The 20,032-nt window shown below is 43.0% G+C and overlaps 1 protein-coding gene across 1 annotated transcript in view; it reads right to left on the reverse strand.

Moving 5' to 3' along the window:
* The window catches only part of LOC122776201 (WW domain-containing oxidoreductase-like), a 116,281-nt gene that overhangs the window by 438 nt on the left and 95,811 nt on the right, over positions 1–20,032 (reverse strand). The gene's annotated exons all lie outside the window — the stretch shown is intronic.

Here is a 20,032-nt window from a genome sequence, read left to right on the forward strand (position 1 = left end):
ACACAAGAAGAAGAAGAAGAAGAAGAAGAAGACACAAGTTCAGCGGGAGAAACCGTGCGAGCGAGGCAAACGAGACAGATTATGAAGCGCTCGTGTCCTGACGCACAGACACGAGGATCAATCACAAACACTGCGTCTGCGACCACGTCCCTACGTCCTCTGTCAGAAATAAAACACACGTGCAGGCAGGAAGGTGACAGCCGGGCACAGTGTCTCCAGGACAAAAACAAAAGAAGAAGAAAAAAAAAAAAAGACTCCATGCTTTGTTCTCTCTCCTCCCCCTGAAAGCCTGAGATGACCCCCGACTGTACATATATTTATATATACATATATTTATTTATTTATTTATTTCTCAACCCGTGTGCACAGGACCTCTGTCTCTATGGGACCATGTGATCGCTACAGATAAGTGAGGTTTTAAATAAGAGGTGAGAACACGGACGCGGCGATGACAGAGTGACAGTATGTTTTCACATGATGTGCATATGAGTTCAGAATAATTAACCAGAAAAATCTGTATTTCTGGCTTTGAATTAATAGTCTGTTGGTTATAGTTATACACGACACACACACACACACACACACACACAAACGGCTGAATGATTTGGGTAAAATAAAACATTTCATTTCACTTTTTTTCTGACATATTCTGCTATACTGCTGTATGTCAATATTTACTGTTTTACATTTGAAACACAACTTGTTTCTAATAGTTGGGCCAAAATGAATAATGAATTAAAAATCAAATAAATTGCAATTTGTTAATTGGATCATTTACAAACACACCAGTGTTTCCCTGCAGCTCTTTCTCAGTTAATCGAAGTTAAGTCGAGTCTCAACCCTGAAAAGACTCGTGTTTCATGTCGTCTAAAGCCAAGAAACAAGAAGAAAAGAAAGTGAATTTGAACTCGACCTGCTAAGTTTACACTCTGCCCCGTCACTCAGTAATTAGCGAGAGAGAGAGAGAGAAAGAGAGAGATTTCTGTGACATTTGAAAATGAAAGCAGCAGAATAAGCACGTCTGAGAGAATTACACACAACCCCACCGCTCAAAGACGGATCTTTCATGTTGCCGCTCCGGCTAAAAGCTGCTGTGACAGCTTCCCTGCAAACTCTGAGGCTGGAGATGACTTCTGTACGGACACATGAAATGTTTGCGCCTCTTTATCTCCCAATGAGAAGGGAGGAGGAGGGGAGGGGAGGGGGAGAGAGAGGGAACACTGATGTGACGACTGTGGACTAATGTTCAGCTCGGAGCACTGGCTCACACTGAGACAACCTCCTCACACGCAGCAGTCAAACATGGGCGACACACACACACACACACACACACATGCATAATGGATCCACATGACATGCCAAGTGTTTGAGCAGCTTCGTAAAGCAGCTGTAAAACCAATACACATGAAGTGGAGCGATCCATTAACGTCTGAAGCGCTTAGACTTTCACATTCAAGTGCACAAACGTGCACAGAAATGCAAATGCAACGAACAAAAACACACACACACACACACACACACACAAATCGGATTCAAAGAAATGATTTTCTCATCATCTGTTAAACACACACACACACACACACACACAGAGACAGAGAGAGAGAACCCTCACTAAGCTCTAAGTAAACTTCCACCAGGAGGAGCCCTGGTGTGTAACGTGGCAGCAGCAGCAGATTGAGGATGTTTGAAGTGCAGTGTGATGAGAGCGGCTGGTAAACAGCAGATGAAAAGGCAGCATCTCTCTGTGCGCCGCTGTCTGTCTCACCTGCCAGTGTGGCGATAACTTCATCCGCATCACATCCCCGCCGTATCAAAGACAGACAAATGCCAGGCAGTGTCTCCGAGTTGCAGGTTCACAGGCGCTCAGTTTAACTCATCTGCCTCGCTTAGGGCATCTGATTGAGCTGGTCGTCTGAAAGCCAAACGCCTTTTAAAGTCCACTGAAGATTTCAGTGCCGCGGGCTCTGACTCACCCACGCCACACTGAACTTGGCTGACTTTCAGAGCAGTTTGTTTGTGTCCAGTCACCAAACTACCGCCACATACAGTATGTCCAGGGTTTTTTTTTTTACCCCTTAAACGCAGTTAAAACTCTAGTGCGTCACTTTTAAATAAAAATTACATTTAAACCACTGTCAACATAAATACTGATTCAATCCATCAGATCCCAAAGACTCTCTCTGTGTCCACACAGCTGTAAACAGAGAATCACGCAAAGTTAAGTTAAGTGAATTCTTCTGCTCGAGAAACCCAGTTTGACAAGATAAACACTTCTTGTCCCCCGCCCGCCTCTGCGCTGCTGCCGTATACACACAAACGCTCCCTTGGTCAGGTCTGATAGTCTTGCTTGACAGAGCAGAGCAGTTTTCTGATGCAGGAAGCAGCATGTAAATAATGTTACGTCCTTTCTGCTCACAAAGACCAAACTAAGGCAGAGCAACAACAACAACAACAACAACAACAACACAACCATCCCCAAAAGTCATGCACTGCAGCTTTAAATAATTTGTATCAGTACACAACACAAACTTGCACCATCCGTCCTGTGTGTCCAGCAACATGCTATCTCACTGCTGTTTAGGCCCCCTCACCACTTGACCTTGCGACCTGGGGAGAAGATAAAGCTGATGAGATTAGACATTAACATGCTCAACCACCCACCACAGCCATCTATCACTGTGTGTTTGGAGATGGGGGGGGTGAAAAAAAGAGGAAGATGCTCAACAACCTTGATGCACTTACATTACACAAAGACACAAAAGCATACACATACACAATCTACATATAAGTGAAATAATAATAATAGACCAAACCATCTCTGGTGAATCAGCCGTTTGTGAACCTGTAGCTTGTATCTGTAAATGTAGCCGTTGACAAACCTGTTGTATGTGTTTCTTCTTCTTCTTCTTCTTCTTCTTCTTCTACATCTACATGTGAATCATCACCCTGTGTACAGTTTTCAGAAGAAACAAAAACAAAAAAACATCTGTGATGTTTAAGAGTTGTTCTTCTCGGTTACCCAGAGCTGTGGACTTTGACTGGACTGAAATAACGACTGGACTTGGACTCATCCAATTCATCCATGGGACGTAATTGCCATGTTGTGCGCTATCTGTTTATTTAAAGGTCCAGTGTGTAATTACAGTGTTGGAGAGAGTGCAGAACTGTGGTGTGAGTCATTCTTCTTAGTCTTATGTGTAAGCGCACACTCTGACGTTTGTCCTTTCAGGCTTCTGTAGAAACATGTCACCACAAGATGGCTTCCTTAGAGCAAGGCCCTTGCCTAAAGCACATATAACAGGCTTATTCTAAGGCTACAAAAATCGAGCAATGTTTTATTTTGAAGTGATTATACACCTTTACAAATGTACCTAAAGGGAGTATCTTTCATTTGTGATGACAAACCCTGCTGAATGTTACACACTAGACCTTTAATCATGGTGACTCAGTGTGTGAGTGTGTGCTTTTCCTTGCCTATTGCTGTGCAAGTGGCCCGGTCACATGACTCACACATTTCATTCTATTCTCCAGAGAAACAAACATTTATATCCTTTTTCTTTTCTTTTCTTTTGTCCAAATGTGTTCTGAGCTCAGAAATAAACTAGAACTATGGCTCAGTCATTACACAGCACAGTGAGGGTGACTTGAGCAGAACTTTCTTATGAATGACTTCAGACTTTACTTTAGAAACAGCTCTGCTACCACCACACTGATCTGAGGAGGGGAGAAGATGGGACAGATGAGGGCGCACATAAATGATCCTTTATGCTAAACAATCCAACCGTAAAGATCATTTCAGCCATATGACAAACCAAAGGAGCAGGTGTTGAGTGAGATCAGAATTTACTTTTATTTGTATATAACTGAGGAAATAAACACAAAAACGCCCTGCAATAAGCTGATAGGCCTGTACTCCACTCCTACGGCTCTGGAACTGCTACGGGATCAGATCCAAGTCTTCCAATCTCTGTGTTGACTCATAACCTGAGGACCTCATGACCTTGCAATAGCTACTATATACATCCTTGTATAGTGTTATGCAATAATCAGTTGTTGGAAAATCAAGCGTATTCAAAAGCAAAAAAGGCAACATGGGGGGGAGATGTGATGGTGTTGAATTCACAGTGATGTTACTTTGCCGTGTTCTGTTCCACGTCTTACTCATCCGAGTAAAGCATTTCTCTGACCCTCTATGCATGTGACCCCCCCCCACACACACACACACACACTCACACACACACATCTGTAGTTATGACACTGACCCTCTCCCTCTGACTTGGATGTAAATAAACCCAGTACTGTAGAGCAGTCTGTTTTTGGCCCGTCCCTGTACATATGAAACCCTGTAAATAGAAACAGCTATGCATGCTGAAGACCTAGCAATTCTTTCAGGTACTTTTATAATCCCCACATTCTCATATGGCATGTGCTAAAAGAAAAGAAAAAAGAAAAAAAAACAATCGTTTAAAAAAGTTTAAAAACAGAAAATGTTAAAATAATAATAATATATAAAAAAAAAAAGGTTTAAAATAATTGAGTTGATAATATTGTCAGGCAATATTCTCTCTTGGACAGTGTGTGTATAAAGTCTTCCTTTCTTTCTTACTCCTGTGGGTGCTTCTCTTCCTTTGCCTGTCCTGTGTTTCTGCTCACCATCTGTGTCAGTTGTCGTCAGTGTGGCATTTGTACAGCAGCGAGGGTTGAGGCAGAGCAGAGAGGAGAGAGACAGACAGTCAGACAGAGAGTCAGACAGAGAGACAGACAGAGTTCACCAGCCGACCCTGTGATGGCGCTCCATTTCAGCAGCGACACTCACACAGATCATCGACGCATAATGTCCACGCTCGTCATGTGAACTCCCGCTGAACGTGGAGAAATTCACTTTGTGAAATGCTGTCATTTCCTGCCAATACAGTCAGATTTTTAGGAGAACAAACGTGTAAAATAGAGACTTTTATAAATCCGACCTGCAGCTGCTAACGTACAGTACAAGCGTTCTAAAGGTAAAAAGCATTTTCTACAAACCACAGAAAAAGAGCTACAACATGTACTTCCTGGGTTGTACGCTGAATAAAGGGAACAGGAGGAGAGTGTTTTTTTGGTTCTGGGTTTGTTTTTTTTTGCCTCAACCCTCTGCACAGCCTCGTGGACTATAGCTATCCTGAAAGTGGGACTCCAAAGGGATTGTGGGATTGTGATTCTGTTTCAGGAATGTTTTTTTTTTTTTTCAACCTGTGATGTTTAAATAGTTGGAGGTGTCTGATTTTTAATCTGTGCTAAAGATATTTTACATTTAATAAATAATCATTGAAATCATAAGATCTTCTGTGTCGTGCTGTTCTTTGTGTGTGTGTGCGTGTGTGTTCTTGTATGTGTGTCTTTGTGAGGACCTAAAAAAAAAATTGGGAAAGTGAGGAAATTTTTATTTTATTTTTTTACACTGAGGGTTAGAATTGTGTTTAGGTTAGGCTCAGGTTAAGGGTTAGGGTTCGGTACTAAGTTGTGATAGTTAAGGTTAAAGTAAGGGGCTAGGGAATGCATTATGTCCTCAGTGTCCTCAGTAAGAGTGCTGTGTGTGTGTGTGTGTGTGTGAGTTCTCGGAGTGCAATGTTCTCCCTCAGCCGTGCTAACCTCCGCGAGCCGACAGATCTGCTGAGCGTGCCTGGCCCAGCTGTAGAGGGAATCCTGCGTAACGCGGTGGCCTCAGATAAACAAGCTGTCCCTCCATTCAGCTTGACCACTCAACCAAGAGCAGAGGAGATTAGCAGCTCAAACACCTCAGCGCACACTTCAGAAAGCAACCCTGTGACACTCACCCCTCTGACCTCTGTCACCCTGACTGAGGTGAGCTGACAGGTCACGTGAGGCAAACGTAAGTCACTGTGATGTGAGCTTTATCATCTTAACAGGATGAAATGATTTAATAAAACAATAGTGTGAGGGGAACAGATTATTCAATGCAGGAAAAAAGCTGAACTGGGTGTTCACACCGCACCGCTATTGCTGAAGTTACACAGATTGTAGTTCTGTGTCATAGACCTTGGGGTGACCACACACTTGCCTAAGCGGAAAAAGGGGAATTTGACTTGTGACCGAGGTTGCCGGTTTGATTTCTGAAAGGTCAGGGACTGGGGTGCACAGTCAATAAAACACATTTATCTAATATCTATACCAGGGCAATATTTGTATCCATCATTCCTGAAATCAACAGCATCATGTCCAACATGAGTAACACACTTGACTACAGCTGAAACAATTCATCGATTATTAATCAGTTACTAAATTAATTAATCGGTTCAAAGCTTTTTTTCATGATTAAAACATGATTTCTGATTGTTTAAGCTTCTTAAATGTGATTTATTTGCTCCGGTTAACAAAGAAATCATTTTGGTTTGTGGACAAAATAAGACATTTGAGAACATCATCATTTCCAGGTTTGACGAACACCGCTCAACATTCTTTAAGGTTTTCTGACATTTTATGGACCAAACGATTCATCGAGAAAATAATTGACAGATTCATCGATTATGAAAATAATTGTTGCAGATCTATACATGACATATCTGTGTATGTCATGTGGTCACATGTTATGACCAGATGCTGATGAGCCACCATTATTAAGAATAGACCTTTTTTAACCATGAGCTGAGCATCTTTCAGCAAAAATACACAGTAGCAAGTGATCTTTCACCTCACTGTCAGCATCTACATCTGTCTTATATGTCACACACATGTCCTGTTCCTGTTTCAAAGTAAAAGCACTCCATTCTTTCAGTTCCCTGAATCCATCCATCCATTCTTCTTCCTATATTTTCAACACCGTTTATTGTCTGGCTTCATACTGAGGAGTTCTGAGTATTTCCTTTATTTTAAAGTAAGTTTTATGATCTTTAAAGGTAAACTCCTACCCCCCGTGTGAATGACAGATGTGTGCAGGGCGTAGCTGTGACATCAAGAGAGAAAATGGCGTTAGAGTCATGTCCGTAATCTGACTGCCACCTTGTTTACACCTAAGAAGAGTAATCACTTTCCTTTATCATGAATCACGCAGGTGATCAGTCTATGTCTGGTCATCTGTATGTACTTAACTCTATTTCATACACTACATTAGCCCACCTGCTGGTGGCTAATACTCACACGGGCAGTGAGCTCCCCAGAGGGGCATTAAGGACAGGATGGAAGGGCCAGTCTCCCTCCCTCCTTACCCTCCTTACCTCCTAATGCCTGTGCAATCTCTGCCTCTCTGTCTGTCCACCTTAACCCCGCTCCTTCCTTAACCCCCCCTGGCTATGCATGGTGTTGCGACTAAGGTCATAAGAGGTGAGTCAATGGATCACTTTCTCTGTAGACCACAGTCACAGATGAGTCGTGTTGAATAAGTGAGCAAAGTGTTGAAGAAAAGCGCAGAGAGGTGAACTTTGACCCCATTCAGACTTGGTATCAGCGTCGGTGCAGCGTGATGCAACCATGAGCAGATCCCACTGAGTCTGAACACTCCAAAACCATCCATGGATGCAGCGTCACATTTGGAGGTGGTTTGAGGACATTGTGTAGTCACATTGACGGAGACATATTGACATTGTCTGATCCGCAGTACTTTCAGTTTTTATTTTTTTTATATGTTAATATATTCGCAGCCGCCTACACCACAATATTCGCACGGTTTCTTTTTTTCTAATGGCTAAAACTTATTTGATGTTTCAGTCACATGTACAGATGCCAGATCCGATCCATGTGACCACTGGAGACGCACGCAGGGTGTGAGGAGTCATTCAGGCCGACGGGATCACTGAGGATGGATGTTAATACCAGGTCAAAACAGGGGCCAAAGCAGTCATCAACACAAAGCACCACAGGCAAAGCAACGACACGACCCCCCCCGTTCTTTCTCTGCGGCCTCTCCTTTACTCTGCTGCACCAGATAAGATCAGCCAAGTGTCAGTCATCAAAAGCCTCCTGTCACACTCTGATTGTTCATCTGTGTGTGTGTGTGTGTGTGTGTGTAAATGTGGAGCCAAATGCAACATCCCTGCACACATTTAATGCCCACATGTTCAGGAGGAACAATAGAAGAGGAAGTGGGGAATGAGGTACAGGGAATGCAAAGGACAGGAGGAAGAGGAGGAGGAGGAGGAGGGATAACAATGAGTGGAGGGACAAGGAGAAGGAGCAGGGGAAGAAGAAGAGGAGGAGATGAGGGAGCTAGGACACAAGGCATCCAAGGGGAAAACGATGGGGAGTCAGAAGGACTTGCGCAACGACTGTGAAACTATCTCATTTTTATCTTGTGAGAGGACTTTCGAAGTGATCCGCACAACCTAATTATTTTCCCCTAATAAAAGCAACATATGCTAAGACAATAAAAGGCCTTATTGGACACCTATTCATTAAAGAGAAGCAGTAAAATGAGCAGGACTCTGGCACAGGGATAAGCTTTTAAAAGGGCCTTTCTCTGTCTGGAAATGGCCTTAGTCTTCTTTTCGCATGCCCATATGGGTGCATAGCCTACCATAAAAGATCTGAATTATACATGAAGGGTCCTGGCTGCTTTATTGGCTGTGATCTGCTTTTTTCCACTATCACCTGATTGAGTCAGTTCACAACACCTCAAAGTTTGGACTGAATCGCTCTGATCCCAGTCACTGTGTGTGAATCCAAAAGTCGTGCAGCTGGAGCAAAGAACGCTCAAATGGAAAGTACATATTACTTACGACAACCATTCAGCAGCAGCAAGATATCCCATAATTCACAAAAGTTGGTTAAGTTAGTAATACCAGGTTGAAATAACGCTCGCTGGTGACTCACGTCTGACAGGTTGGCACCACGGAGTCATTATTCCATATGGTCCATGTACTGTAAGTGTCACTATGTTTCTATTATAAGAAAAGCAATGCTGTCTGTGTGTTGGTATGTGAATGTGTGATGAGCTGGTGTAATAGGGCCACACACAGGTGTGTGTATGCTCACCTCCTCACTGATGCACCAGCTAATTGGTCTCCTGCGGCAATCTGACATATTCACACACACACACACACAGGTGCACACACATCCCAAGTATTACACACACACACATATAATGTAGTGCACAATCGTTATACTTCCCGTTGATACAGCGTGTGCAAACCCTGCCGTGCACACGCCCACACACACACGCACAGACAGCCTGCAGAGTGTATTTCCAAATGAACTCATTATCACAGTGCTGACTCCAACTGAAGAATGACACCGTAACAGACTGCTCATACTATACACACACTCCAACTGTAAGCTACCAGAAAAGGAAAAACCAGTGACCAGAAAGGCGTACAGTGAAACACAAGCTGGCAAATGCTGGCAGGAAAAGACAGGCGCCTCTAAACACACCAAAAAATGATGCTAAAAATGATGTTTTTTATTTAATGTTTCTTACGTGAACACAGCCGTAACAATAACTGAGGATACAAAAGGTTTCAAGAACCAGTTCTAGTACAACTCGACTCGGTTTCAGGCACGTCCTTTTCCATTACTTCATAGTACCTTCTCAACTTGGGCTGCATAAAAATGTCATGACGCCATTTTATACGCGACACAAACGCACACACAAACTTGTGACGAGCAAAGCAGTTGTTTTCGGTGTACTGAATCATTAGACTCAGTTCACTGAAAAGATTAGTTCAGCACTTCCTGCGTGATCGTAGCACCAACTCCGTCTGACACAGAATTAAAATATCATTAAAAATATTAAGATTTTAGAAATGTCCTTGCTAAATGTTGGAGATTAGCACAAGTTTTCAGGATTTTTAAGTCTTTTTAACTCATCTACAGTGTGGCATTGTTTGATTCTTGAATCTCATCTTGAATGATGAGGACAGGTGAATGATGAGGACAAGTGAATGACGAGGACAGGTGAACGATGAGGACAGGTGAATGATAAGGACAAGTGAATGAAGAGGACAGATGGATGACGAGGACATGTGAACGATGAGGACGTTTGAATGATAAGGACAGGTGAATGATGAGGACAGGTGAATGATGAGGACAGGTGAATGATGGAATTGGCACTAATTAAGCTCCCTGAGTGAGTGTAAGTTAAAGCATTTGTGACCTTTGACCCATTTTGACTGATACATTATGTGTTTACGTGTTTTATTTTGTCAGCACTTTAATTATTAATTAATTGTAAAGGTTTGCCTTTAATTAAAATGTCAGATTTGTGTCCCCTTGTCTTTTTTTGCACGGCACAAGCAAGAACCATGTTAAAAAAAAGTAGCTAAGTAACTTCTCTGAGTAAATTCTTAAACAAGCAACTTTCTTACTTTAACTTGAGTACATTTTTAGACCAGTGCTTTTACTTGTACTTAAGTAGTGGTACTTTTACTCTTTCTACATCCATGTGATTCATGTATGATGGAGTTAGAGCTGTACAAGCAGCCTTCATATGGTCAGTACAGCCGATGTTAAGTAAATGGACAAACACGTTGGAACCTCACATGTTGCTGTGAGTGTTTGATTAGCCTCTATTAAGCTAACTGAACCTTCTCAACATGGACGTCTTCCTCTTTGTGGCCCTGGTAGAGCAAAAAAAAAGAAAGAAAAGGAGGCTTTTCCTTTCCTATTCCCCCACCCCTTTTCCCTCTTGGTGGAGGTCGAGAGAGGGATGTTCTGTTTTAAATAAGAAGGCAGCACTGGCCCATTAAACTCTGAAAGTAATGATATTAATTTGGCAGGAATGTGTCATTTTCACAGGAGAGCAACTAGCTGAACTGCCATTACGCGCACACACACACACACACGCACACGCACACACACACACACACACACACACACACACACACACACACACACACACACACACACACACACACACACACACACACACACACACACACACACACACACACACACGCATACACAGTTCAAAAGCATTCTGTCTCATTCACATCCACTGTCTCTCTCACACACACACACACACACACACAAAAACCAGGAACACGTCACAGGAGAGCAGCTAGCAGTAACATTATGAGAGAGTTAGAGAGATCTGCTAATGGGATAGATTAGTGTGCCCTTGGTCACAACGGCTCCAACGTGGTGACTGAAGCTGTGACTTATATCCACCTCCCTCCTCACCTTCTTTTTTACTCTTTCTCTTCCTTTCCTCTGACCCCTTCTTCCTCTTCTCTCATGCCAGCCTCACGTTTCTTGGTATATTATCTCTTCAGGAGGGAGAGCAGTCCTGACATGTGAAGTGAAAACTCCCAGCATGCGAGCAGAAGCTGAGTTTAGATCAAGGACAGGACGGCTGAGCAGGTTCTGTCACAGCCAGGTCGCAAATCAGCGACACATTATCGGAGCTTTTTCTCTCAAAAATGGATCTTAACAGACAGAGAGGAACTTCCTGATCGATATATGAGCACAGAGTGATTGAAATCCCAAATGTTTGTCGTGCGCTGAGTGAAAAGCTGTCAACCACAACACAATACTTAGTCACTGTTGTCGTTTTCAGTCAAATGCAGAAGTTTGTCTGTTCAATAATGACATTTGAATATGGGATATAGATGATTGACGAAGATTTATTAGATGCACACTGTGTTAGGACTGGGAAAACTTTTAATCTTACGTGATGATAATTAAACTGTACAAAAGAAAACTTGTGACCTTTTATCAAGGTAATTTGAAACAAAAGACATTATTAATGGACTTTCAATTGAAATTGGTTCCCTCTAGTTTTCCCATTATTTTTTTCCTTCTTATTTGATTTCTAAGATCAAACACGCTGTATTTGAATTGGACATTTCCCACCAGTATGTGATGTTCCTTCATTTTTGTCCAGCTCTGACAGGAATCGGAGCCGTCCAGCTCCCGTCCACAGAACACGGATAAATACACTCACACACATGCACACATGTCTCACATGTCTCACATGTCTCACATTCAAACACGGTCTGACCTCAAACAGTCAAGACACAGCAGAGGGACGGGGTCAGTGTGTGTAAGAAGACACTAAATGTATTTTTATTGGTATGCTGATCCAGTTGTTTGTGTGTTTTTTTGAGTCAACGTGAGAGTGTGTTCCATTATGCTACCGTAAATGTGTGTGTGTGTCCACGTGTGTGTGCGCACGCTGACCCCATCTCGGCACTCCTGACCGGTTGAATGCGGGCTGCATAAATTAGTGCTGATGCTCTGCGATGTAATTATGCTGCTGTCAGGACGGCCCCTCTACTCAAATTCATTTTAATAAAGTTGGTCTCCAAGGTTACCGACCGGGGGGTCACCTTTGGTGTCAGCCCCTATGGATCGCGCCGACTGAACGCTCAGAACGGGGGAACGGTAACACCGTAACACGACAGCCTGAACCCCAGTGACACGACACAAACACACCTCACACTGACTTGGTGGAGGAAGAGGAGAGAGAACAGCACAGAGGAAACAAGAGTGGCAGGAATGAAGAGGGCTGGATCAAACTGTGGGAAGATGGGAGAGGGGACGGAGGGGGAAAAGAGAGGTGGGAGCTTGAAGGAAGGAATAAAAATGCGACGAAAAGAGTAAAAGGCACGGGTGGGGGACAAGGGTAGAGAGACAAGGAGAGGGCAAGGGAGTGTCTCTCTTGGGCAGATGGCGGGGTGTATTCTCATTTGTCCTGCTACTGTGTGGGTGTGCAAACACTAACCTCGAGGGCACGACTGCAGCACAAAACACGCTCTCAATTAGCCAATAACACAGAGCTGCACATACAGCTCGGCTCTGTCTGTGCACAACAAACACTTCAACATAACAAAACACAAGTGCAATGAAAATGCCTTTAAATCACAAGTTGAGAAGTTTCTCAGTACTTTCCAACGCCATTTTAAACATGGGCCAGTAACCAGCTATAAGGTACGCCGTGTTATTAAAAAGTCACAAAATCAAAACGGATCACATTTGCTGTCATTCCGTGCCGCGTTTAATGACTCGTCAAAAACAGAGTGCAGGAATGGCTGTTTTGGATGCTATGACGGCTGAAGGAGGTGACATTTTAGAGCTGCAGTCATTATACTGTGATATTTTTACTTAAGGATGTCATGCTGTCACAGTCACACACCATCCCACATCCCACGACTACACCATCTCAATGGTTAGGCATTCAATTATTTCATGGCTGATCAAAATGGTTCATCCAAGCACGTATTCCCATCCTGTCAATCTGTAACAATAAATCAAAGGAATGTAAAATTAACACTTAAATATGAATTCTTTTTTCCTTTTTTTTTATCTTCATACCTTAGTTTTTTTCTCCAACTACTTTAAAATAAGTGGTTGTTTTTAGTAAAATGACATTTGTGTGTGTCAGCGTGTGACTGAGTGAGACATTATCTACACACAATCAGTCAGGAGGCAGATAATATGCTACTGCCATATTATTTAGGGATGTCAATTCCATGATACCACAAGGACAAAAGTGTCTCTAATTCTACACACTTTAAGTCTGACGTGTAGAAGCCTTTTGGTTTCCCTGTGTCAAGAAAGGAGAAAACGCTACACAAAAACAGGTTCATGATCTGATTCCTGTTCCTGATTCAATTCTTCATTGTTTAACAAACCACCAAATGTTTCCACGTCTTCTTCCAATATTTATCACACCGGGGACAGAATAGGTCATTCTGTGTCTGTAATTGTTGCATTATAACGTCTTTTTTGAAGTCGTATCTGGTAAATAGTAAAAGTCTCAGAGTGCGAGTGACCAGGGGCCTCACAAACACTTCACTCTCTCTGGTCTGCAATCATTCTGTGAGAGTGGGAGAGAGAGAGGCGTAGAGAGAGTGCCGCCCAGCCATGTGGGCCGGGGTGACTTTGACTGCCTGTGTAATAGTTACAGCAGCATGCTTTGTTAGCTGCAGGTAATTTATGGTTGAACTGGCCTGATAGTCTGATACGATCGACTGCCCTGACTGTCTTTACCACGCGGCTCCAAAGACACAGAGGAAGACTCTATCTGAGGGCTGAAGGAGGAAGGAGAGGAGCGATAAAGCTACAAGGCTGCAGGACAACTCAAACCATCGCTACCACAGAGAACATGCAGAGAAATAATACAAATGAATATGACAAAAGTGCACCAGGGAATGAGTAATGCAGGTGAAAGGCAGTAAGAGGGTGAGAGAAATTAAAGAGTTGCAGAGCAGTTAAATTCTCAGCATCTCTCCTGAGGTGTGCAGAGAATTAGATTGCATTAAAGACTGACAGTCCATTCATCTGAACCATACCAAGATGGAACATTTAGTTAATTGAATGATTAATAAATTCAGCTCACTCACACTATTTCACTCCAGTGGTGGCTTTGGATAAAAATGTCTGCCAAATGGGAGACGTCATATATCATTTGTTTGAAATACTGAGCGCTATGCATCAATAACACTGGAACTATAGTACGCCACTGTATACAAAGTAAGCTATGGATGACATTATAAACCTTCTGACTAATATAACAGCAATTCACAATGTTATTGCAATAAGTGTAAAATGGGCAGAGCCAATACGTCCATTTATGGGTCCATTTACTTTGTATCTAAAAGACAAAATTATGGACTTTCAGATTTCTACAATTTTACAAAAAAATATACTAACATTGTCAAAAAGTATTACAAAAATATGTTACGACAGTTACAAAAATACATGACTTAGGTTTAAAAAAAAATAAAACTATGAAATGGTGCAGAAACAGTAAGTAACAAATAACTATTTATATTTAAAAAATAAATAAATAAGGGAAACAAGAGAATCTTAATAAGATAATGAGATGAAATAAGAAATAAGCCACAGGTCCTTCAAAATAAATCACTAGGACTGCCTTTTAGCGAGCCAGACAGCATTTTCAAGACACTCAAATAAAATATCAACAACTACGAATATTCTGAAAACGGAAATTCCGTACAATAAACCTATTGTGATTTTTACTGCAATAATATTGTAATTTGTCCAAGTAGCAACAGATCTTGACGTCACCCATAAGAATCTGAAACTCCCGTTTCGAGGCCTCCAAACTCGAGCGCCATGTTCAATAAACTGGAAGTTCAGAGACATCGCCTGCAACTAGGTTCCTCTTGGACTTCACCAGCTGGTGTCATTTTTTGCAGTTCACTGTGAATAATTTCCTCCCCCCCACAGTAGCAAGATACACTGAGCTGTTTAACCTCATGCTTTGGTGACCTGACTGTTTCCCTCTCATTTCATCAGGAGGAGTTGGTGTTTAGGATGTTGTTGCGTCATCATGACCAGTGTCTGAGAGACACAGGTAATGATGAGCAAGCTTAAATATGAGTGGAAAGCTAATCAGCACCTGTGCTAACACGGACAAGCGCAGGAGTCTCCACGCCCACATTGCTCCAGCATCCTCCCCCAAATGAAGACAGACACAGACCCTTGCTCTACATATACCTTTACTTCACCTCCTCCTCTAATCCAGTTAGGCAGGAACATCCTTGCCCTTCTCTCTCCTCCCTCGTACCTCTTTTCCTGGGATCGGATACTCTAATCCAGTCTGTCAGGCCAGCCGGGTCCCCGACTGCTGTTCTCTTTTCATCTCCCGCCTTCAAACAGAATGAGGATGCTTTCATATCGCCGGGTGAGTGACAGGCAGGGGAGTCAGGTAGAGACAGATCTGTGATATGGACAGGCACTTTGTCCTGTTTAAATACACTAATGGAGGATAAGAGGCCTGTCACTGGGACAGGTGGAGATAGGACGGGACAGAAGACACAGACACACTCTTCTTTACTCGTGGACAATTTATGAAAGCAGAGACAGGGATGTGCGCGGTGTTACATCAGATAGCAGAGGTTGCGGTGGAGGGCAAAGCAACTCGGCTTTCACCTTAACTCATCTTGAGCAGGATGGCCTGTTTTGTCACTGATTTATCACTGTAAGAATCATACCCATACCATTAAGTGAAAGAAATGTGTAGCTTCTTTTGGACGTTAAACAAGTTCAGTCATTCATTCAGGGTCGTGGGGTCGCTGGTGCCAATCCCAGCTGACACAGGGTGAAAGGCGGTCGGTCAGTCCATCACAGGGTCACATAGAGACAAACAAGCATTCACTCGTCCATTTACAGTAACCTCTGCATGTTTTTGCACTGTGAGAGGATCCAGAGAACAGGACACATGCAGACCAGGTCACAAATCTGGGTTTTTGTGCTAAGAAAAGCCCAGAACAAGATTCAGGAGTGACTTCTACTGATCATGCAGCAGTTTATCAAGAGAATGAATGTGTTAATGTGTTTTGTAGCTTCAGTATGATGTGGCCATCCATAGTCCACATATGGAAAATATCAAAGAAGAGTACATGTGGAAAACAATGGCAACCTTAACTCAACATTGACAACTGTTTATTTAATGTGGTTTCATTGAAATGAACTCTGCTAGTTATTGTGAGCGTGCAGGTTTAAACAGCTGCTACACTTTCCCAAGTTAAGTTGAGTTCACTCACATTTTTACCAACTTGAACAGCTGTGGATTCATTGTAAGTGTCAGGTCTCAACACACCCTCGTCAGGTATTAGCTATACGATCAAGGCTTGTAGACGTTCGTTGAGTAATCATTATCAACGGCCTTTTCCCGTAGCACGCACAATGGATGCCGAGCTGGTGTGTCTTTGGGATAAACTCTTTGTTCTCAATGCATTTATGTGTATTTGCACTTTCTCTATGTTTGCATGACCATTTTTTTATGTCTTTTGCTGGTTTGTTTGCTGACATAGATGTTAGCATGCTTCTTCCATCGGATGTTGCTAAGCTGAAACCAAATGCACACGGCCAGGAGAAAGGAAGGTGGTGTCGTAAAGATATGTAGTCAAAAAGTGAAGGGGGAGCGACCGCACCTGCAAAGTTCTGCTTTAAGGTGGCAGGTGAACTTTCGTTTATAACTTCAACCACCTTCACATTTGAAATCTTACACAGCTTTTTCAAGCCTTTAGAGAACGAGACAGCATCTTAGTTAGCTGCACAACGACTGACTGATGTTTGAAAACACAAAAAGTCCCACAACAATGTTTCTCTTATCCCAGGGTGGAACACTCCAATTTCAGTGATACATTAACACACAAATCACTGATGAACAAACAAACACACACACACACACCTGAACCACAGCTCACGCACCCAGTGGGCAGCCTTTAGGATAGATGGCACCTGCATACGGGAGGAGAGGGCACACAAATAGGATTCTAGAGTGGAGTGTGTGTGTGGTGGGGGGTCCATAAATAGGATTGTGTAGGAAGCAGGGCGAGCTAAATAGGATTGTAATGTACAGGAAAGGATGTATAAATAGGATATGAGAGTGAGAGCTATGTTCTCACTAGTTCCACGTCCCTGTGGTATAATGGTTCTCTCACTCTGGCTTGTGCCATGTGTGTGTGTGTGTGAGTAAGCAAAGGCCATTAATGTGGAGGCTAATCTTGAGGCACCTGTCTCCTCAGGCAGAGCGTGACCTCCACTGTAGCCAGGTTCACCGATGTTTGTTCGCCTATCCCATTCCTCACCTCACCTCCCCTCCCTCGCCTAAATCATCAGATCCCTTTCCTTTTTTTTCATTTCCTCTGACTTTGCTTTTCATATTTCATTAAAGCGATCTGTGTGTGTGTGTGTGTGTTCTCTTCTTGACCCCACGAGAGGTCAGCGCTCACTGGTCTGTCTCTCTCTCTCTCTCTCTTCCTCTCTGTCTCACTGCTTTCGAGGTCAGTGGGCTTTGGGAGCTGTCAGCTTGGTGCTGGTGTCTGGTGCCTGACGGACTAAGGTCAAAGGTCAGGGATCAGAAGTTAGAGGGCAGGACGTGACCCTAAAGACAAACAGCATGAGGAGAAGGTCGTACCCCTGTAGGAGCCTGTCATTCTCCACACAGGAGGTAATGTAGTGTAAGCATACAAACAGTGTGTGTATGAAAATATTTGAATATCTCATATTTATGTGTTGACGCCCTCTCTTACAGTATGTGCAGTGGCATCCAACAGTAATCATTTTCTTATTATTTACATTTGGTTGTATTGTAGACTTAATCTTTAAGCTGAATGCATAACTTTTGGCAAATGTTGTAGTTGTCGATGTTATCACTCAGCCTTTGTCTGGTCTTCATGAGCAGAAATGATGTAACTTTATTTGTATGCTGTGTCATCAAACAATACTATCAGACCTGAGTGAGGGAGCATGAGTGTGTATACAGCAGCAGCAGAGCAGGAGTGGGCGGGGACAAGAAGCATTCGTGTCAAACTGCTGAGTGGATTTCTTTTTTTGGGTTTTGAGTCGTACTCGCTTTACGACACAAGATTTAAACACACTGTTATACACAGAGGGAGTCGTGTTGAGTTCATAGGTTCATAATCTCAAGTTACACAAAGCAGCTTTAAATTGGTAAAGGTATTAAACGATTTCATTACTGAGTGTTCTCAGGGGTGCAGTGTCTTAAACTATTGTGAAATAAATGAAGTTTATATTTTTGTAAGACTCCTCCTATAATGGATAGTTTCGTCAAATTGAGAAACGGAGGTGGAAGGTGATCCTGTGGCTGACAGTCACTCAAACAGATCCTCAGAAATCAGCATGTGGGCTCTCATATGGGTACATTTGGGCTGACAATATGGGTCCCAGGCGGGTTTATCTGTGGTTTCCATGGTGGCCCCACCCACGTTTGCCCACTTTGAAAAGCCTATGTGAGCAAATATTGGTGGAGCCAACCCACTTGGGATCTGTATTTCCAGCCCAAGAATAACCCTTATAGGGCCCACATGGTCATGCTGGCTGGAGCAGAACCTGCTGGAAGGACAACAATTACAGACACACTCTATCAGGCAGACCCATACATACACACACACACGCACGCACACACAACAGACAGATCTGTCAGACTCGTTAAAAACACATTTCTGTTCACGTGAACAAATATGACTAAGGCAGGGGAAGACGGGTCTGATCTCATGTGGTCACCAGAGACACATCCAGGACATATTAAGACCAGGTGTGTGCCAGGGGTGGGAATCACAGGGTACCTCATGATACAATACAATATCGTAGCCATATACCAATAATATCACGAAACAACAATTCTGTGATAATCAATATATTGTACGACAATCATACAGCGAAACGTCACATTTGTCTGGAGTGCAGGATTTCTCTATTTATGCACAACATTGAGAACATAAAAGTGCATAAAATCTATGTCTTGAACATGTTTGGAGCAGCTCTTCATGTAGCTTTCCCCACCATTATCCCGCTGTAAACGCCCTCGTCCTCTGCCCGGTAACGCCCGCCTAAGTTTCCCTCACTCATTCAAGTGGAACTGGCAGGGACTGTTTACTTTAGAGCGCATTCATTTGTTCATTCAAATATCGATACTTATCGTGTTGCACGATGGAAGGACGACGATATATATCACCAAATGGATACTTGGGCCCAGCCTTGTGTGGACAACCTTCCTGAATGCTGTCAGCATGTGACTGGTTCTCTCAGGACCTTTGTCGTTGGAAAAATTGCCCCCTTTTTGTTACATATGACCTCAAAGTCGTGTGTGTGTGTGTGCCATGGTGGCATATGCTGTGATGTGTGACATGTGAGATGTGTCATGTTAGCATGGCATGCATCCATTAGTCTGTTTATGGTTCCTTGTCAGAGCTCGTCCTCTCTCCTCGGCCCATGATTACATTACCAACCCGTTTACACTGCCAAGGTCACAGTGGACCGCTATGAAAACATCATCTTCTCCATGAGCCAAGGCAACAATGCATACAGAACTGACAAAGACACAGGCAGTTAGTCACACGCCGTGAGCAATATATACACGCTCTCATACAGTCGTATCATCATATTTTAAGCGCCAAGGTAACTGTGTATGTTTGTGTGCAGGGCCCAGGAGAGCACGCTGCCTCCTCAGACAGATAATGGATGGTAGGACTAAAAGAGACGGAGGGGAATTAAGATAAACACACTCTGATAAAACTAACCTTCCCAGCCGCACTGCTGTCTGTTTGCGATGAATTAAAACATATCACATACACTACATGGGCGTACGAGCAAGCATGTGCATATT

This window comes from Solea senegalensis, linkage group LG10 (assembly GCF_019176455.1).
Source record: "Solea senegalensis isolate Sse05_10M linkage group LG10, IFAPA_SoseM_1, whole genome shotgun sequence".
NCBI classification, from domain to species: Eukaryota; Metazoa; Chordata; class Actinopteri; order Pleuronectiformes; family Soleidae; genus Solea; species Solea senegalensis.